Below are 17,220 nucleotides of genomic sequence, written 5' to 3' on the forward strand. Positions count from 1 at the left end.
AAAACCACAAACCAAACTCTTCCAGTCTCAGATACAACTACAGTGTTTGAGGGCGGGGCAAAGAGACGCTGTTCAGCCAATGAAGACCAGAGGCTGGCATTATGCAAATGTGTTACATTGTTACGTTGGTTTGCAACAGGAAGTGCAACTGGAGTTAGTGACGACTCGTTTCAGCAGTTCAGAATCGATTCTTTCTTTTAGGTGACAAAACCTTAATTTGTCATGCACTTTGAACTTTAAACCTTTGTAGACCTTTTACAAACACAAGCTATCATCGCACACTATATGAAAGGTAAAATTCGAAAAAGCATATAAGGGGCACTTTTAAAAAGATGCGACTCATTAGAGTGATTCGTTCGGGAATCGGACTACATTGGCCACACTTTGTTTTTGATTCACTAAAAAGAACATAGACACCGAACATAATCGGACATAACCGATAAATGACTCGCGGTTCAGCGAGGGAATCAGTTGTGAACTCAGTAATGGCTATGAACGATTCACTGACTGAAACCGCTAAAGCAGAGGTCCCCAACCCCCGGGCCGCGGACCGGTACCGGTCCGTGGGACATTTGGTACCGGGCCTCACAGAAAGAATATATAACTTAACGTATTTTCCGGACTATAAATCGCTCCGGAGTATATGTCGCATCAGTAAAAAAATGCGTCATGAAGAAGAAAAAACATAATATAGCCTAAGTCTACTGGACTATAAGTCGCATTAATTTAGAAATGTAGCCTATTTAAAAAAAAATAAAAATAATAATAATAATAATAATAATAATTGTTCGGATGGGACAGTTCACCCTTACGGACGTGAGCGCTCTGAAAGCGGCACAAAAAGACTGCTTTAAAACTTTCACAGAGACCTCAGACAGAAAGCAAAAAGCCTGTCTTTAAATTGTATTTCGTTTTGTATTAATTGTATCTTAATTTTAATCAATGTTTCATCACCCAATTGCCTGGATTTAATAAGAAGTAAATATAATAGAAAATATTTAATCAGGACACGGAGGCGCGGGCGCGTGAACTAGAGCTGATCTCATAAATTAACCGAAATTCAGCGTATAAGGTAGCCTACTTGCCTCACAGACCTGAGACATAGAAAGCTTAAAATGTCTAATTTTAAACAGAACAATTCAAAACAAAAGGAAACTGACTGTTCTCTGCTTATGTAATTCGTATGAAATGTGCATTTCTCTCTGGCGCGTTCACTAGGCATACTGCGAAGATCGAGTCAGCATTGTCAACTTCATCTTTGCACAGAAAACACTTGTTTATTATTAAACAATTAAAATGTCTCCTGCTATATTTTACATATTCATAATCATTAATTTTGGTTCTTAAAATCGGTTCTTTGTGACAGCTTTTAGGTGCTTTATTGGCAGCGCCACACTTACATCGCATCAGCACCGTAAACATGGAGATTTTTTTTCTTTCGGGGGGCTTTTTGTTTGTGTTCAGGCTTTCTCAGTTGTCTTTAGGCGCGATATTACGAGTACCCTGCTAATAAAATTGCAAGTAAGCCTACACATTGGATTCACGTTTATTATTATATTTAATTATTTTTTATATATTTTTTTATATTTTGTTGTATTTATCCGCCACACCTTAAAGGCCTGTCCGTGAAAATATTGTCTGATATTAAACCGGTCCGTGGCGCAAAAAAGGTTGGGGACCGCTGCTCTAAAGCACAAGTGAGTTTCGTGAATCATTCTGACTGACTCAATAAAGAAAACTGGTTCATTGGGAATCAGACATTCAACATTGTCATGTGTGCAGGAAACGTCACTTTCAAACAAAACAAGATGGTGATGATGATGATGCCTATATGAATTAGCACAAATCACATTTTTAGTTGCATTTACAATGGATTTAGTCACAATCTGGAGCCATAGGATTAGAAACCTTCAAAGCTAAGTATTAAGATAAAGGGCCAGATTTACTAAATGGGTCAAATTAGCGTGAGAGCGCAAATTAGCGTCTGGTTTCAGACATGCTTTTTTGGGTGTTAAATAATGGTTAAATCGTGGAAACCTTAGTAAGTCGCCTTGCATGGTTAATTTAAATACTCTCCTCCGGAAAGGGAAACTCCTACAAATGCATATGCAATAAGATCAGCCGCAGAAATAACCCAGTCCATGCATTTCCAGCGCTAATTTTTCACTGCGTGTCTTTAGTAAATCCTGACATCTGTAAGTAAATCTGGCCCAAAGTGTATATATTGATTTAAGTGCCAAAGTTTTTCTTGCCGCTTCTCAAATATACAGATGCTTTTCCAAACACATGAGAAGCGGTGTGATAAAACACAATAATAACCTCATTTATACGACAACATTTGAGACCGAGATCTAAAAAGACACATAATCCAAAGTCTCAGGTTCCAGATGATAGTGAGCTGATCCTGTATTCTGTGTAACTCTCACTGGTGCCAGTCTCATTTGCGAAACGTAATTGACTTCAGGTCATCCAGGTATTTGAACGCAGTCTTTGTTCATTTTCGGTAAACAGGATAAACGGCAGCACAAACATAAACAGGTGATTAAGAAAATGAAACTCGTGCTTCTGTATCTCAGAGATATTCTGGCCTCATCTCTTGGAGTTGTACTGGGACTCTTTTGTACTGTATTGAAAACCATCTCATCTTTTCATGTCTGGCTCAGGGCCGGTCGTGTCACACCTGTGAGATGATGAAGCTTCTGGTTTTCATCAGAAGGACATTACAGGTTGTCCATTGAATCGCTCTGGCCGAGTTAAGGGAGTGAAATGGTTTCGCGGAGAGCCGCATGTCTTACATAAATTTCATGGGCTCTGCACACATTTCATCTTCCCTGTCCCTCTCAAAACTTATTCAAGCGTTGAAAAAAAAAAAAAAAAAAATCCTGATCTAAACCAGAGAGACGCTGATACCCATGACCAATCCCAAATCCAACATAAACCTCAGGGAAAAAAAGACGAAAGAGGATCAGGGATATATGAATAATAAGGTGTGTTGTATTTTGAGGTTTTTGGAAGAAGACTGAAAGTTAGATTGAAAGTAATTGAAAGTAGAGTAAAAATGAACCAACTTACTCCTAATAAAAGCTGTGGCTAATAGCGTTCTGTGTTATTATGGGATGCATGGGGTGTAGTGTTGCCTAGCAACAGTCAGTCCTGCAATTATGCAATATATATATACACTACTGTTCAAAAGTTTGGGGTCAGTAAGATTTTGAAAGCAATGATGGAATGGAAAGTGACAGTTAATAATGTTGCAAAAGATTCTATTCCAAATAAATGCTGTTATTTTGAACTTTGAACATCAAAGAATCCTGAAAAATAAAAATGTGTCACTGTTTCCACAAAAATATGAAGCATCACAACTATTTTCAACATTGATAATAATCATGAATGTTTATTGAGCATCAAATCATTATATTAGAATGATTTCTGAAGGATCATGTGACACTGAAGACTGGAGTAATGATGCTGAAAATTCAGCTTTGATCACAGGAATAAATTATATTTATTAATATATTCATATAGAAAACAGATGTTTTAAATTGTAATAATATGTAACTGTTTTTACTGTATTTTTGATCAAATAAATGCAGCCTTGGTGAGCAAAAACAGTAAATAATTTCCGACCCTAAACAGTAGTGTATATTCATATATACATAATTATAAAATCTGGCCTGAAAAGTAATACTCATACTCGTGCACCCAGGGTTCGTAAACCTTTTCCAAGGTCAGGTTCAACCACTTTCAAGGTCCATTTTAAAGCTTTTTCCAGCACCTTACACCACCGTAAATGACATGCCAATACATAGTCAAAATTATTATTTAGTGTTTTTATCACATTAAAAGAGATAATGCTATAAACAGCCAAAATTGTGTTTCGTAATAGCAGAAGGATCAGATATTTAAGCAAAACACAGGTTTTATTTTTCAAAATGTATCACTGTCTAAGTAGATAATGCCTATGAATAATACTTTTCATTATATTAATGTCCAAATTATTGCTTCCCAGATAATGTGATTTTCAGGCAGTAAAACTGAAGTAATTTCAAGGGCAGAAAATATGAAGACATGGGATTTGAACAGAAATATTTTGGTTTTGGGACACATTCTTGAGACAAGGTTTGAACAAAATCTGAGACAGTGCAACAACAACCTGTATTCCACTTTAACCCAGAAGACTCTGACAGTGCACAGGCACATGTCTGATAAATAGCCTATATTAATTGAAAAAATGTATTTCATTGCCAAGACATATACATTTATCTACTGGAATAGAGTGTAAATATTGCATAAGGCAATCCTCAACCATCCAGTAGGCTACTTGTCTGACACTCCATCAGTTCAGCAATCAACGATTGTTGTTATGCACTGGGCTAACGTTTACAGGTTTTAATTTGCGGGTAGTTAACGTTACAGTTACTGTGCTGTAACTAGCTGTGGTTATGTTCACTGCATATTCCACAAATGAACGTGCCATAACGGACATGCAATACTAACATTACATTATCGCACCAAGTACTCTCAGTCACTAATGGCCCGTTCAGACAGGACGCGGAATGCGCTGTGCAATGAAACCCATTCATTTCAATGGCTTGCGCTGCGCGAGGACGTTTTGTTGCTGCGTCGACCAAAGAGGGGCTCAGCATTGGCGAGCTCGCGCGCACGCCGTGGTCAAAGTTAAAAATAGTTCAACTTTCGCCGCTGCACTCTCTGACGATTACCCGCATGGGCATCCAAACAAGCGCGGAAATCAAAATGAAAACTCCGCCAACTTTTGCTCTGGCCAGCGTAGCGCAAATCGCTCTGTAGCTGAAGGGCTACGTTTTATTTCTCCATTTAATAAACAAACTATTCAGTCAGATAGGTATTTGTTGTGAAAGAAATACAGTTACAATTTCAAGTATTTTATCTCAAATTTAAGCACTTTTCAAACCTTGAAAACACAACATCAAAATTCAAGCATTTTCAAGGATTTCAAGCACGAACCCTGTGCACCAAATGTGTTAAAAAAAGAAAAAAACAGTAACCATGAATTCACCGTGAAAACATCCAGAATGCAGTTTTTGTGGCAATACACTTGTGGAATATTTCTCACAATAAGCCATAAAAACAAAATTTACTGTGAGACTGAATGACACAAATGACCTGCTGCTTACTGCAAAAATACAATAACTATTGGAACTAACAGCTGAAAGCAAAGTACATTCATTGTATTTTCTAAGATGCCCAAAATAGAAGCGCTGACCCTCTTCCCATCATGTTCTCCGTCTGCTCTCTGTGTGTTTCTGTCACCTCTTTCCCTCGTGTTTATCCCTGTCATTCCGACCCCTGACATTGATCGGCTCCTATTGCAGGACAAGTCGAGAGAACAAACAGCACGGGTCACCGTAACATCAGACCTCACACTGCAAACACTGATGGGCCATTTCTGTCTTGTTCTCCAGTACAAACATCCAAACATTCTCAAATCAAGATCGATTTACTTGTCTTGTTTTCTGAAGTTTATGCTTAAAACAAGAACAAATATCTGCCAGTGGAGTCAGAAAACTAAACTTGTGTTCCCTTTGAGTTAAAAACTCTGTCAGTAATTACTCTCCCTCATGTTGTTTAACCCCGTAAGACTTTCGTTCATCTTCAACACAAATTAAGATATTTTTGAGTAAATCTGAGAGCTGTCTCACTCCTCCATAGGCTTCTAATTGAAACTTGCCGGCCCAGAAAGTTAGTAAAGACATCATTAAAATAGTCCAAGTGACTCCAGTGGCTCAACCTTAAGTTTATCAAGCGACGAGAATACTTTTTGTGCGCAAAAAACATATAATAATGACTTTATTCAACTCCTCATGTTCTTCTGTGTTTCTCTGAGTGAGTTCACGTAGTGTAACAGCGCAACGCTTCTGGGTTGTACGTCAGAACGGAGGCTCACTATTGGCCAGCATCACACGCATCACACACATGACCAGCGTTGGCCAATAGCGAGCCTCCATTCTGACGTACAACCCAGAAGCGTTGCGCTGTTACACTACGTGAACTCACTCAGAGAAACACAGAGCACTACAAAAATAGTCGATCTCCGAATGCGAATGAACTGACTCTGAATTTTAGTATTGTTTCTTATATGAGGATCCTTTTTCAAATACAAGGTCAATATTGATTTTCACTAACGACAAAATAACAAATTATCCATGAATTTATATGGACCTAAGCTTTAGGAGCTTTCCATCTTTACTCTCCCTCATGTTACGTTGCATTCGGAGATCGACTATTTTTGTCTGTCAGAATGCCGGCGGACACAGAGACAGTGAGCTGTTCAAAATCTTTCTTTTTAGTAAACTCTGTGTACACAAACAATGTTCTCAGTGCTGGAGTTCATGTGTAGAGCCTCTGGTGAGACTTCCAGCACAGTTTCATGTTGTGTCGAGCCTTCTTAGTGCTTTAAAAATAGTGATTTTTGATCGTGCCCCAAGCACTCCCATTCAAATTTAGGCAATTTAACCTAAAACGAAAATACTGTCAAACTTAAAAGTGGCGTTTCCATCCTAATTATGCTTTTAAACGAAAGTTTGCCTCGGGTAGATTCACAAAAAGACCCTAGGTGGCATTTTGGTGAGAGTTACGCTTTAAAGCCTATCTGCATGCTTTGAATGTAACGGATGAAAATGACCCAGAAATAAAAAATGTTAATATAACGGACAAGGCTGAGATGTTTAAGGATGATCTTATAGTTGAAGAAGGAGAAGAAGGAGGAGAGAAAGGCGCTGGCGAAGATCTTCCTCGAAGATTCATCGTGGCACGCCAGTTAATACAAATTATCAGACAAGTTGACCGATTAAATATGAAGATAATACACATTGTAAACAGTTTTATGGTTGAAAATGAAATAAACTGCTCAAATGAGGATGTGTTGAATTTGCATTGAATTGCTAAAAGCATAATTTGAGCTTGACCCTTCAACTTAAGGTGTTATGTGTGTGTGTGTGTGTGTGTGTGTGTGTGTGTGTGTGTGTGTGTGTGTGTGTGTGTGTGTGTGTGTGTGTGTGTGTGTGTGTGTGTGTGTGTGTGTGTGTGTGTGTGTGTGTGTGTGTGTGTGTGTGTGTGTGGACTCAGTATGTTTAGGTTGTTAGGAACACATGTATTTTTAAAGGGAACTGTGAACATTGTTCGCCTCAGACATAGAAAAAGTGTGAAACTAGAGAAAGGTCAAAGGGGCTGTGATGGTCAAGCTAAAGCTTTTGTGTGTGTGCTGCATGAAATAGGTGTGAAAAGAAAATAGATATTTTGAACATGTGCTTCTGCAAGCTTATGTTAATAAAAGACTAGGATTGACCTTATAAGGGAATGATCTGTATTATAACGACAGCCCATAGTTAGAGGCGGCCCAGAACAGGATTAGTATAAAAAGCCTTGAGTGGTTTTTTCGGGTGAAGACTTTTACGTGTTTATGTTATTTTTGTCTATGTATTATTCTGAATCTTTTTAAATAAAGACGAAATCATGTTGTGGAAACTTTTTAAACAAGTCTAAGAGTAATTTTTCCCTATCAATAGTTCATGATTTTTGTAATGAAATATTAATATTGGCAAACGCCCAGTGCATTCGAATTCAAGACTGAACTGGTTAGAGGCTCCGCCGAGGACCCTGAGTCGACATCTTACATCCTTAATCTAAAGGTAAGGGCAATATTAGATTGCAGCAGATTATGGGCATGTTTTAGAGTGATTTAGAGGTTACAGCGGGATAAAAATACAACAAACGGCGTCTCAACCAATCAGAATCAAGTACCGGAACTATCCGTTTTTTAAAGGGCAGCGGCTATTTGCTATTTGTTTAAGTGAAAATATCAGTATTTTCTTTGCAATAAGTGTAAATCACTATATGCACCAGGCACGGCGTTATAGGTGTGCTAAACTTTCCTTCAAAAAAATATTTCAAAACTTTTAAGATATTTACATTTTGTCAATAATTATTACAAATCGGCAATTAAGCTCATAATAAATGCTTTATAAATGCTTTACAAGTCCTCACTTTAGATGAGCTCACAAAAATAGTTAACTGACCACTACTAAATGCTTTATAACTACCTGAATTAACCCTGAATTACAGTAGAAATACATGTTAATAAAGCATTTATTAACACACTAAGTAACTATTACTATATGTCTGAATATTAATATTTAAACAGTTTATTAATCATTTACTTACACTTTCTAAATGATGTTATGAACCACTGACAACTCCTAAATAACCGGTTTGTAAATAATGCTATACTTCATTTAGAAATGATAAATTGATCATTAATAAAGTACGAAAACACAATTATTAAACACATTATACAAATCAAGAACAAAGCATTTATAACTGTATTTATAAACTGCTTATTAATGTCTATTAAGGCTTTATAAATGACGAATTAACTGTTTACTAATGCTTATCTAATGATTAATAGCGTGCAGTTATTATAAAGTGTTACCCAAGTTTTTTGTAATTTTGTCTGGACCAATCAGACGTCAGTGGGCGGAGTCAGTGTAAATAGCCTCTGCCAGCACTTAGTGTCAACAGACTCTGTTTATTAAAGGGGTTTCTAGTAGAGTCATTTGTGATTGCAGTGATGTGTAACGTCTTACACGTGTGTGTTAATCAACTTTAAAGAAGATGCACAGATGTTGAACACACAAAGCAGATGAAAGAGGTTTGCAGAGCAGATGCTGAAAGCTTTTAGTGATCGCACACTGACCTTGACTCGCTCCTGAAGCATCATCTCACGGGAGCTCGTGTTGTGCCTGACGTGTGAACAGTGATTAATTATGGCAATATTTACTCACGCACAGGAACTTGAGCTCGATCTTTTTTTCACCAGGGTTCACTTTCTTTATTCAAATATAGCGCTTTTCATTATACACATTGTTTCAAAGCAGCTTTACAGAAAAGTATATCTTGCTTTATGTTGAGTGTACTGTATGTGGATAAAGTTAGACATACTCATATACACAACTTTATATAAAAGAGATGAGTAATATAGTTGCAAAGTTACTAATTACAATATAGTTAAAAACTTCAAATATATATATATAATCTGATCAGATCTTCTCCATTTAAATGTTTGTTTGCAGGAGCTGTTGTCTCATACTAAACACAGTATGTCTGTGGTATCAAATTAATATTTTTAAAAATCGAATATGACGCTTCTGTACGTTAATAGCAGGGAAAAGATCATCAAACTTATCTAAACTTTTCTAAAGGCTTTTTGTGCTTTCACAGACAAAACAAAGTATCAAAAATACCATGGTATTAATAGTCTTTGGCCATTGTACTATGGTAATTCCAATGTAATCTTTGCAATACATTGGATTATCATGTACTCATTCAGTGCTGTGGTATACAGTATATCACCATAATAATATTTTGATATTCATACCACCATAATAATATTTTGATTTAATGTTGCATTTAATTGTCAAAAACCAATTTGTGTCATGCAACACAAACCTCAACAGCCACAAAAATCACCTAGAGATTCATTTTAATAAGTTCATTATATTATATAATTGACACGCTCACACACATCACTGCTGATGAAGTAGATGTTTTCTGTCATTTTAGTGAAATGGTGATTTATTTTGTCCTGTAATCTTCAACAACCAAACATGCATTTGGAATAAAACCCTAAAGGATATATATACAGTACCAGTCAAAAGTTTGGAAACATTACTATTTTTAATGTTTTTGAAAGAAGTCTCTTATGCTCATCAAGCCTGCAGTTAAAAAAAACAAAAAAAAAAACAGTAATATTATGAAATATTATTACAATTTAAAATAATGGTTCTCTTTTTTAATATACTTTAAAATGTCATTTATTTTTGTGATGCAAAGCTGAATTTTCATCAGCAAGTACTCCAGTCTTTGGTGTCTTATGATCCTTCAGAAATCATTCTAATATGCTGATTTATGATCAATGTTGGAAACAGTTGTGCTGCTTAATATTTTTTTTATAACCTGAGATTCTTTTTTCAGGATTATTTGATGAATAAAAAGTTAAAAAGAACTGTATTTATTTAGAATAGAAATCTTTTGTAACAATATACACTACCGTTCAAAAGTTTGGGAACAATAACTATTTTTTTTAAAAGAAATTAGTACTTTAATTCAACAAGAATGCGTTAAATTGATAAAAGGTGATGGTAACGATTTATATTGTTAGAAATGTTTTTATTTTGAATAAATGCTGTTTTTATGAATAAATGCTGTTAACGTTTTACTCATCAATGAATCCTGAAAAAAGTATTCCAAAAATATATATTAAACAGCACAACTGTTTCCATCATTGATAATAACTGAGTATCAAATCAGCATATTAGAATGATTTCTGAAGGATCATAAGACACCAAAGACTGGAGTACTTGCTGATGAAAATTCAGCTTTGCATCACAAAAATAAATTACATTTTAAAATATATTAAAAAAGAGAACCATTATTTTAAATTGTAATAATATTTCATAATATTACTGTTTTTTTACTGCAGGCTTGATGAGCATAAGAGACTTCTTTCAAAAACATTAAAAATAGTAATGTTTCCAAACTTTTGACTGGTACTGTACGTGTGCAGAAGCTGCATGCAACCTGGAAAATCAGCGTTATTTAGCGATATGAAGCTGTGAATAATCGTGACACTGGCTCTGGCTGTAACGAGACAAGACGTTAGAATGGCACACGTGTTCATCAACAGATTGTGTTTGTACAGTGAGTCTGATTTAAGGATGAGAACGTCTTACTTGATCTGAGCGTCTTCTGAAGATGCTGAGGTGTGTGTGTGTGTGTGTGTGTGTGTGTGTGTGTGTGTGACACACTGCCCTCTGCTGGAGCACTTCACACTGACGGAGAACACACTCCACCTGTTTGTTTGCTGTTCATCATATTTCAGCTTTCCAGACAACAGTGAGACTGATGCTCACTAACTCAAACTAAATAAACATGTTTCATGCATTTGATTCATGCATATATATATATAATTTTTTTTCATTAAAAAGAGTATGTATGTATGTATGCATATATATATATATATATATATATATATACAGTATATATACACACACATACATACATACTCTTCTTAATGCAGATTAAAATATCCAAAAAGTTAATTACTTTATTTATAGACTAATTAATTAATGAATTTGTAAGCAAATTTAGTAATGCCAATCAATGTACAATAAGTTATTAATTAATGAAATGCTTTATTATTATTTTCATTTGTCTATATAACATGCATTTGTCATGATTTGGGGAATGAAAATAATTCATATTTCATTTAATTATTTAATTGAATTCATTTCTTGTGATTCGCCTGTGCTGATAAATAAAGAACTCATGACATCTAGTGAACAAAACAGAGACTGCAGCGCAGAATTCTACACCCTATAATTCTTTATATGGTATAATTTTTCAAAGTGTGCTTATTATGAGAACTTGTTAATAGAGAGTCAATAATTAAATCACTGGTATATGATTGAGAATCAGCATTAATCAAGTGTCATTGACCTTGAGATGTGAGGAAATATTTCATTATTTACAGTAATTTACATTAAATGAAAGTTACAACATTTTTCCATGTGAACAGCGAAACATTGTGCATGATATCAGGACAGCAGTTTCAGTTCAACTGTGCAGAATCATAATTTCTCTGTAATAATACACATATTGAATAATTTTTATTCCACTCCGCTGAGAGAGAAAAAAATTGTAAACAAATACACACAGCACGTCTTCATTCACTCATCCGATAAAACAAACCTTATTATCAAAGAGTAAAACTTGAGGACGTCCTGTGGAGAGAGTGGAGATAAATTATTCTTTCCCTAATCCGTTGATAATTTATGCAATAACTGCAATTCATCAATTTGTCACATGACCTCAAAAGACCTTAATGTGAATATTCACACTTTTACAGCTCTGGAAGTCCGTGATTTATGATTAACTCAAAGGAGAATATTTTTGCTCAGGAGATGCACTCATGTTTCATGTACACTGGAAACAAAATTGGAATATAGATTTTTAATTCTCAATCAGAAATTGCAAGTACATTTAGCCTATACACACACAATTCTAGGTGGCTTCTCAAGTAAAGTTCACTTTGTTTCAAGAAAATATTACTCACACTTTGTTTGTAAAATTTTCTTAAGTAACACTAATTTTAATGCTAATATATCTTATTTACATGATAAGTAATAGTTAAGAAATAAGTAGTTTACTTGAAGTATATCCTAGCATTGCAACAATTCACCTGCAAAACATTAATACTCATAATGTGTGCAAATAAAATATTTAATATGTTATATAATAACATTTGACATTTGAATAAAAAAAAAAAATTATGATAAAGATTTATAAATGTATCAACTTTGTCTCAGATTTTTTTAGATTGATTTCACAGCATCGCACATCAGTTTAATTTCATTTATTGCTTTAATGTTCCCTTTCAGTTATGAAAACGTTATTTCTGAATGTTCTCGGAACGTCCAGTTATTTAAATGTTGTAAAAACATTTAAATGTAAAGGAAACATTCCATTTCATCATGTTGCAAACATGGGAACGTTACTTTTAAATGTTCTCTGAAAATTCCAAAACAAGTAGTAACATTTAAAAAAAAATTATATGTCCAACTTAAGTGATTAAGTGACTTAAGTGTAAAAGTAATGTTTTTTTTTTTTACTAAAAATGTTGTGCTAACGTTTTGAAAACATTATTAAAGACCAGATAACTTGTATTAACATGACTCTCATAACATTGAGAAGCTGGAATGATTTGAGCTGCCCGTTTTCTTGAGCAAACCTGTGTGTCGACGACCTTATCACAATGACATCTCCAAATAAACACTGACAGGCCTTTAGAGAACGCTAAACTATAAAGCAAGCCCTGATTCAATCAGACGGCCCACATTTGAGCCAGAAGAGAGATCAAATCAATATTTATCCCTTAAATATTAATGTTGTTCAGAGTCAGGAACATGATGCAGTGACGAGAGCTCCTGCCAGGAGCGGGTAGACCCGGGTTGGGTAAGGTCAAGATCAGGTTGGCTGAGGTTTCTGCTAATTAGCACAAACAATGTGTTTGGAGAAGCGGCAGAACACAGTTTGGCTTTCCCGGGAACACTGAGAGTGCCCAGAGAACAGACTGAGAGCAGTCATGAAATATGAAGACCTTACAACACAGCCGTCCTGGATTTCACAGTGCAATGCAGTCTCACAATCAGACGATCATAATCATCAGAGAGATCAAATAAAGTTCAATTTGAGGCTTCGTTCTTTTATCGGCTTTACGATGCCGAACTACACACTGAAACCTGCTGTAAAATAAATTGTTGTTTCAACTGAAAGTGTTCATGTTGCCTTGAAATGTTATACATTTAGTCAACTAAACCTTCTGGTGCTCGTCATCCATTTTTGACTGAAAGATTTTACATTTTGTTTTTAGATTTTTTGACTTCATCGGAATGGTATGAAAGTTTTGGCACTTGAACACACACACACACACACACACACACACACACACACATTCTTATGCATCGCTTTCTGCCAGGACTTCTACGTGCTTTTCCCAAACCACGGAAGTGACGTCGACGTCCGGGTTAGCGGTAGCATGAGCCGTCAGGCAAGTAATAAACTCCTGATGTACTTACAAACTTTCCAATGCCTCGTTTTATGAGTACAGAACCTATTTGTACTACTGTAGAAGTTTGGTATCATTCTGGGCATTATTAGTGTGGTAATTTACGAGATACAGCCTTGGATCCATTAGCGCCTGCACTAAACCATCCGGCTGATATCTCTAAATAAGCTCTAACTTTAATAATGTTTGGCATGGTGCAAAGGACCCTAGGTTGATTTTACTCCGAACTATCCCTTTAAGAGGGCATTCATGTCCAATTTACAACTTGAAAACTCGTATTTCCAATTTCCAATTTATAAAAATAGAGGTCGTTAAAACTAGATTGATTAATATCCATATTTCTGGCTAAATGTCATTTAAAATCACCAGAATGCAAGAGTGCAACACTTGCCAATTACAAATATTCTTGGCTCTTTGACGAATTGCTTTTGTTCCTATTTTGTGAGTCGCTTTAGACAAAAGCATCTGCTAAATGCATAAATGTAAATGTGTTTTATGAACAATATGTTTGCATTTATGTTGTGTGTGTGTGTGTGTGTGTGTGTGTGTGTGTGTGTGTGTCGTCGAATATCACTAAAAATGAGAAAACAGTGAGTGTCTTGTCTAGTACGCTTTCTCTCACAGTGCCATATGGGATTATTCTCAGCATCCTCAGGGAAATCAGCTGAGAAACAGGGTGACTTTGAAGTAATCTCATAAGTGAACGTTCCCCTTCAATACACACACATGACCACTGAACAGAACGTCATGATGACAATCCAAACTTCTGGAAGTTCAAAACTACCATTACTACTGAATTGGTTTGCACTGGCTGTCACAATGTTCAGAGAAAACACTGAGTGTGTGAATGAACGTTTGGATGCCGAATGCATGATTGTAAACCGGACATAATAAGGTTCCAACAAACTAAAATAGAATGTTTGAAAGCACTTTAGAACACAAATGTGATTCCAGGGCTTGAAGTGAAGGTGACTCGCGCTGGTCAGATCCGGTTCAATAAATAATCCCTGTCACTGGGGATCAGGGCTTCGGCCGGCTGAATGTGGAGATGGAACATGCCATGGAAACATGCTCTCGTTTGCTGCAGTCAGCACTATGTACAGTAGCGGCTCTGAGATGCAAACACTAAATGGGAAGTGAAAGGTGAGGTCACGGCCGACTGCGCGAGAACCAAAGCAGAACCAGCCTATAATGATGAATGATCTGAACACCAAACACAAATGATGGACGTTCAATTAAAAGCAGGAGATTCAAGAACAGTTGATGTGCTCAGCATGTGCTCATGATATCAGACCATCACTTTTGATGAGAATCTTCTGTTAAATGCACTAGATTCAAGGCTTGAGAATTCTCATGATAAAGTGCAATATTACTTTACATTTTATTTGATAAGGAAGGTCTGTTGCTGCTAAAACAACGCAAGAAAAAAACTATAATTATTAAATAAATGGTTTTCTCCACTAAACATATACATTGGCCACAATTAATGGCACCCTTTTATTAAATACTTTTTGCAACCTTTTTTTTTTTGCTGAGATGACAGCTCTGATTGGACAGCTCCTGTTATGCCTGATGAGTTTGGAGATCAGAGATCCTTCAGATTCCCAGATCCATGTTGATTCCCTCTCCTCTTCAGGGACTGGGATGGCCATGGCAGAAGCTTCATTTTCAGACCCATTTTTGTGTTGATTTTGGATCACTGTCCTGATGGAAGATCTTTGATTTTTTTTATCTGTTGGTATTTGCTAGAATCCATGATGCCGTCTGAAGAAGAAGTCCAGGATCTCCAGCAGAAAAACAGGCCCACAACATTAAAGATCCAGCTGTGTATTTAACCGTATATGGGGGACTTTATATCCCACATCTGGAGGGTTTGCTGCCAAAAAGGCTCTTCTTTTAGGGTGCTTTCACACCTGCCTCATTTAGTTTGGTTCAATCGCACTAGAGTTCGTTTTCCCCATTGGTGCGGCTCGTTTGGGCAGGTGTGAATGCGGCAATCGCACTCGGGAGCGCACCAAAAGCGGACCAAACAAGCGTACCGAGACCTCGTCGAAGAGGTGGTTTGTGGAGAGAACGTGATCCGACCTCTGGACTAAACCAGTTTCCGTAGTAAGACGTTCTGCGCTATGCATTATGGGATGAGGAGAAATGTTTGTTGACAGTCTGCACTTTAAGCGTGGCAGCTCGCAGACAAACTTGGAGTTGTGAGGAGGTGAAATTATTAAAGTTATTTTCGAGCCGCATCCTCGCTTCATTCTCAAATATTATTGTTCGTCTAAAGTGGTGTAGACAAACTATCTAATAAAATATGACCAAGGATACAATCAGCCCACGCAGTCGTCTCTCCATAGCAAACAGCGGCGTGTTGTCTTTGTTTACTCCCGGGAGTTCTGTTGGAATTTTCCCGCACGTTAATTCTGACCAATCGAAGTGCAGTTATGGAAATGCGTTCAAGACACATCTGGCCAACGAGTGATGTGGATGTTGTCACGTGACTGCGTCACATTTTGGTTCATTTGATCAACTCATAAACTGATTTGGACCAGAGCGATCAGTGTGGTGTGAAAAGGAACCAAAACACCTGAAAAATGCTACAAAGTATCATTTTCTGCCCTTGCCGAACTACAGATGTGAAAGCACCCTTAGCTTCATCTGATCACAGAATCGCATCTGAAGTTCCAGTCACGTCTGACAACTGAATGTGCTGGAGTACGTTTTCTTCAGGCAGATTCAGAACATCTTTAGTTGATCGGATCTTCTTAATTATTGCCCTGATGGTGGAAACGGGGATTTTTCAAAGCTTTAGATATTTCCTTTCAGACACTTTCTATTTTGTGAAGCTCAACAATCTTTTGCTGCACATCAGAACTATATTCTGTGGTTTTACTTTTATTGTTCAGGATGTTTTTAGGATGCTTTTATTGTTTTATATATTGTGATGGATGATTAAGGGAATTTGGCCTTTGTGTTTCCTCATATTTATAGTTCTGCGGAACAAGAAGTCATAGCTAGACAATTTTATGTTCTGGTGTGCTATAAATATGTAAATATGAATGGGAATATATCTCAGAGATATTTTTACCCATAATCATTTTTAGAGGTGCCAACAATTATGGACGTGTTTTGGAGAAGATTTTTTTTTTTTTTTCACATTCATCAGTTTTACTTCAATGAAAGGTTTTATTTTTTAACAAATGTATTTTCACAGCCTTATTTTGATCATATTTATCAAAGGTGCCAATAATTCTGCCCACGACTGTATATAGGGTGAATTTATGTTGATGAGAATGGACAATTTGGGACAACGGCATACAGAATATTTTAAATTGTGTCTTCATAATTTAACATATCAACAAGTTGATGATATTTAGATCAAACTGAAGGTTGAATGTACAACCTCACTGGTCAGATAACCCTGAAGCCTCAGGAGGAGCGCTGGAGCATGACATCCGCTCAACACGTTACTCATCATGTGACGGTGAAGCGTGAACGTGAAGTCAGGAGTTTCCCGGAGAGCCGAGCTCTCGGATCCAGACGTGATCGGCTGTGACTGATGA

The 17,220-nt window shown here is 36.4% G+C and overlaps 1 protein-coding gene across 1 annotated transcript in view; it reads left to right on the forward strand.

Annotated features, from left to right (window-relative positions):
- The window catches only part of LOC311280577 (zona pellucida sperm-binding protein 3-like), a 213,791-nt gene that overhangs the window by 45,362 nt on the left and 151,209 nt on the right, over positions 1-17,220 (forward strand). The gene's annotated exons all lie outside the window — the stretch shown is intronic.

This window comes from Rutilus rutilus (genome assembly GCF_951802725.1).
Source record: "Rutilus rutilus genome assembly, chromosome: 21".
In the NCBI taxonomy this organism is placed as follows: Eukaryota; Metazoa; Chordata; class Actinopteri; order Cypriniformes; family Leuciscidae; genus Rutilus; species Rutilus rutilus.